The sequence below is a fragment of the Octopus bimaculoides genome, chromosome 24 (assembly GCF_001194135.2).
Source record: "Octopus bimaculoides isolate UCB-OBI-ISO-001 chromosome 24, ASM119413v2, whole genome shotgun sequence".
Lineage (NCBI taxonomy): Eukaryota > Metazoa > Mollusca > Cephalopoda > Octopoda > Octopodidae > Octopus > Octopus bimaculoides.
Window position 1 is genome coordinate 21,274,453 of NC_069004.1, and position 5,785 is coordinate 21,280,237.

Consider the following 5,785-nt stretch of genomic DNA (forward strand, 5'->3'; position numbering starts at 1 on the left):
CTTGATGAAAAGGTTATAGTTAGAGAGAGACAGAAACAGGTGTCTTGCTGTAGAGAAGGTACAAGTTTACTCGGCTGGAGTGAGAGAGAGAGAGCGCGAGAGAGAGAGAGAGAGAGAGAGAGAGAGAGAGAGAGAGAGAGAGAGAGATCAGGAAAGAAAACAGAAACAGGTGCGCCGCTGCCGCAAAGAAAATACATGGTTACACAACCTGATGGAAGAGCAGGAGAAGGAGAGAGAGAATGGGAGACAGCAGGATGGAGATGGTGGCAAAATGCCGGGCATACTCATAAGGAACGGGTATCAGAGTATCAATGGGATGGTTGAGTAAAGGAAGAGAGAGATATAGATGGGGGCAAGTGTCAGGGCATAGCCTTGAGGTTTGAATGCCATAATATAAGTGGCAGGATATTGTGAAGGAAGCGCGATTAAATAGGGCGGAGGTGGGGTGAGTGGCGAATATTTACCCCTTCCATCTGCTGACGGACGGTTCCTTTGTGACATTTCTACCGGATCACTTAGACTGCTTGTTCCACATCGTCATCAGCGTCACCGTTTTCGATGCTCTTCATTCCTTGTCGCATCCCGGCATAGCCACCACAGTAAAGCTCATTACAGCCCGTTTCTTCTGGCCTAACATGCGCCGTATAATCACCAGTTGGACACGTTCTTGTTTGCAGTGTCGACGCACCAAGGTTCATCGACATGTTCGTGCTCCTCTCAGACGCTCGTTTCCGTCATGTCCACATCGACATCGTTGGACCCTGGCCCATTAGTCGCGGTTTCACGTACATCTTGACTTGCATCGATGTTTTCTCTCGATGGCCTGAAGCCTTACCTGACCGACATCACAGCCAAATCCGTCGCCCAAGCGTTCATTTCCAATTGGGTGGAGCGCTTTGGTGTCCCATCTAAAATAACCACTGATAGGGGATGCCACTTCGAAGCTTCTTTATTCCGTGAAATATCACGACTGTTGGGTGCTCATCGAATTCATACACCAAATTATCACCCAGCTTCCAATGGAATGATAGAACGATTCCGCAGACAGTTAAAAGCTGCACTACGCGCTATTCCTGATCCGCAACGTTGGACTGAATTCCTACCAATTGTTCTTCTTAGTTGCCGTTCCACTGTTAAAACAGATTTAGGTTTCTCTTTAGCCGAACTTGATGCTTCCCGGTCAAATGTTCGCACCAGTTGACTCATCAGATTCTGATACGAAATCATACGTCAACAAACTTCATTCTTACTTCTCCAATCTTCCACCAATGTCTCCGCGGGACCAATCCATTTCTTCTGCTCTCCCATCAGACATCCCTGAGTGGACACATGTTTTTATTCGGAACGATTCCGTTAAAGGATCTCTTACATCACCTTATTCTGGACCTTATCATGTACTGTCGCACTCACCAAAAAAATTCATAGTCGACGTTAATGGTCGAAAAGAAACATCGACAGAATAAAGACGGCTTTCTCAGAAAATCTCATTCCCGAACCTGACATACCACGCACATTCACTCCGACACCAACACCGCCACATGCACCACAAACACAACATACCTTTAAACCTTATATCACAAGAAGTGGCAGAACAGTACATTGGCCTCAAAATTTATCCAGAACCATTTATATTTAACGTTGTGTTACAAAATAAACTGTTTGCTATTTCTTTTGCAAAAGAACTTCGTTGAAAAACATTTTTCCCATGCACGCTTCACATTGTATTTTTCGTATTGTCATGTTTTGCATTTAGTTTGAGGTGCATAGCTGTGTAGCTAAAGGTTTGCTGCACCAAACTCTGCAGTACCTATCATGATGCATATATTGATTTTCTCCTATTTTACTACTTGTTTTGCAAGCACATGTTTCTACTACCTCGTTTTGCTTTGTATCTGCCCTGGATCACTACAATGATTTTTCGTATCGACTTCTCGTCTGAAGAGGGAGATATGTATTGACCCCTGGCGATCAAGCAGGAAAACAAAACGAAAAAAGGTCTAACGAGAGTAATCTCCCTCGACCTTCTCGAAAATTCTCGAACATTCTAGAAGCTTCCAATTAACTTCCGGATGACGTGGAAGTCAGGGACTTCCGGTTCATCCATTATAAAGGAACACATTCTAATTTTGCGCCACTCTTACCTGTCGGATCCTAGATATGCACTGAGTCACGCCACTCGCATACACACTCGCACGCGCGGATGTTCGCCTTATTTGCTTTGAAACATGTGGCTGCAAAATATGTTCATGTCATGTTACAAGCTTTTCCTTCAATTAAGCTTATATGTTAACGCATTACATCCAGTAATAAATATGTTATGACTTATTATGAACGTCTTACAAATTCTTATTTTCTTGTCGTTTACGTACAAGATGGTGACACCTCTTTCTCGCATGCAATTATAAAAATTATAGGATGTCACTTACTGACAATCACTATAGGAGGATACACATGGATGAAAAAGGTCAGTGAAGAGGTCACAGATGTGTGATGAAAGATTTCCAGACAATGGACATAAGATAAAATAACAACAATAATAAACGAGTGAAGAACGGATATCTAGTGTGTGTTTATTTGGCAAAAAATTTTTTAAAAATAAAAATTTAAAAAAACGACCATCCCAAAATATAACAATATCTGTTTCAACACACGATTTCACATCAGGAATCTTGCAAAACAAATTCATAAACATATGTGTACACACACACACACACACACACATACACACACACACACACACACACATACACACACACACACACAATTATTTGGTAGCCTTGATAAAACTCCGAGTTTCGGATGCCGGGGCAGAAACATATGCCTACTCCAATCCTACTCATTTGTATCTCTGTTTCTTGCCTGTGAAAAGTAGAGTTAAAGATCCTTTCCATCCTCCCTCTTGCACACAACACACCTCCATTCACCTCTCTTCCAGTGTCTCCACAATCTTACTAATAGTTACCAAGCACAGCCAAATGAGCAAAGTTTGTAACCCTGGGTATATAGTGAGACCTGTTGATGAGAATTAAGATAGGTAAACTTTCAAAATTCAAAATCAATTGATTCAGGGGTATCTATTTCCTCATTCAATGGCTGAGATGGTAAGTTAATTTCTTTGCTCGTAGCCTAATTTCTGTTGTGCTTGATATATTTCTAGAGATTGGCAGCTTGTTTTAGAAGATCTACCGACTCTGATTTTCACAGCAATTCTGGCACAGTGTGTGTCTTATTATAATTATAAATTAATTATAAAATTTTAGATTTGCCATTTATCAGCTTTTGATTACTGGCCACTTATATTATTGTTCTTATTATTCATTTTACTAATGATAACAATTAATAATAATATCTATATATTTTCAAATATTTATTCATTTAGTATGTGTGTGTGTGTGTGTGTGTGTGTGTGTGTGTGTGTTATATGTTTGAGCAAAAATTTGGGCACTCAAATAGACAGTTGATGATTTTTATAAATTATTTCATTTTTGATTTCAGTTTCTTTTTAATATTTTCCTTAAAAATATTCATTTTTATAATCATTGATTGGTTGTCTTCTGTACCAATCCAGGAAACCATTATTATTGTTATTATTATTATTATTATTATTATTATTTGAAGGAAAAAGATGTTTCTGAGGTAGCCCCACAGGAAAGATAAAATAACTGGTTTGCCTTATGAAAATGGATGTTTTAGTTCCAGTTATACTTGTAGAAGGTTTGTAGACTATGTGAGAATCCATTAATTGCCTATTGTAGGAGAAAAGTGTGTCTTTTTTACCTGTTTATATATCTTTGATAAATAGCTATTTCTATTGTTCATGGTTCAAAATGACATCAGACGTAGAGGGAGAAATGCTCATCACAGTGATGGTAGCAGAAGCCCCTATAATAAAACATCCTTACAAATTATTTTTAAAAATCTCAATTAATGGACAAAAAAACGAAACTCATGCATACAAAGATTCAAGCTTAAACACTTAAAAAAAGCAATAATATGAATAAAAAATAACATTCAGTGTTTTACAAATGTTGAGGAGCAAAAGTTCAAAGAACATGAGTAAAAATATGAAGGCATGCTGCCAAAAGCAGTGCTTATTTGCCTTATGAATTTATCTAGGAAAGGGAAAAGGGTAAGATAAGATACCACTGTTTTTCAAAACAATGGTGGGGATTTCAATGCCCTTAAAAGAAAGGTGTGTGTTCTATTAACCAAATTAGGATATAATGAAGAATTCTTAACCCTTTCAAACTGGGAATTAGGCTAAGCAATAAGTTGAGGTGGTGTTTCTTACTCCTGCCCTACAGGAGTGAGGCGAGTTCAGATCTGACCCCGATCCTCACACTCAGGAAGACAAGGATTATGGTTATAGATATTTTGACAGAAGCTCATCATCATCTTTACATAACACTACAACCATGGGGTGAGCATGGAGGGGATCCACAGGAATATGAAATCAAGTGGATTTGCATAAACCTTCAAGTCATTTGATCCTCTTCCAAAGGACACAAGGCTATCTTGAAGCTGTACTCTATCAAAGGAGTATGTATCTTTCAGTTTATTCCTATTGTATGTTGTTCTTCCCTTTATTTGTCTTTTGATGATTGATTCTATGTGCACCCCTTATATTTTTGTAATTTATCATTGTAATTCCCCCTCAAACATTGCTCTTGTGGCAAGCAAAAGAAAATAGTGGATTGACAGAATTATTGAACTAAATGCTTAGAGATATTTGTTCCTGCTCTTTATGTTCCGAGATCAATTCCTGCCAAGGTCAACTTTGCCTTTCATTCTATTTTTTTTTTTTTTTTTTTGCACTGATAACATTAAACTCCAGTCAAGAACTGGGTTGATGTAATCAGCTTGTCTATCCACTAGACCTTGAACCTATGCTTTCCTTTTTAGGGTGGTGGATTGACAGAATCAGTGAAGTGTAGTATTGCTTCTGGTTCTTTACTTTTTAAATTGAAATCCCACCAAAGTCAAATTTGTCATTCTTTCAGATTCAACAAATGAAAGTACCTGTCAAATACTGGGGTTGATTTAATGAAAGAAACCCCCTCCCCGCAAATATTCAGGCTAATACTTGTTACAGTTATTATTATTATCATTATTATTAAGAAGGCAAAAGCAGTGAGCTGGCAGAATTGTTAACACACCAGGCAAAATGCTTAGTGGAATTTCGTATGTCCTTATGTTCTGAGTTCAAATTCTGCTGAGGTCAACTTAGCCCTTCATCCATTTGGGTTTCAATAAAATAAGTACCAGTTGAACACTGAGATTGATGTAATCTACTTACTCACTTCTCTGAAGTTATTGGCCTAGTACCAAAATTTGAAGCCATTATTATTAAGGAGGCAAACTGACAGAATCATTAGTATACAATGGGTTGCTGGGTGGCTGCTAAGTAGCACAACTGAATGTAGCTGTGTGTGTGTGTGTCAAGGGTACATGCAGTGTTTTCTGTTTTATTTTTGTGTTTAAAGTACTGTATGTAATATATGTTCTGTGTGTTGTTGCTGTTAATGTTTAGTTCTTTGTTGGCCTTGATTCTGTAGAATTATGATTAAAGCTATTCCAATTATGTTTATTCAATATTTTTGTCATTTTGATGAGGGAATCTTGGTCTGTCTTTGAACACACCATATAATGAGTCTTTTTATGGATGGTAGGATTTGGTTTGATGCACATGTAAGTGTTATTTCTAGCAAATAATCAGACTGTATAGGGGCTCCCTTGCTGATTTGCATTTCTGTTTTTTTTTTAATGTTGTGTGTGTGAATATATA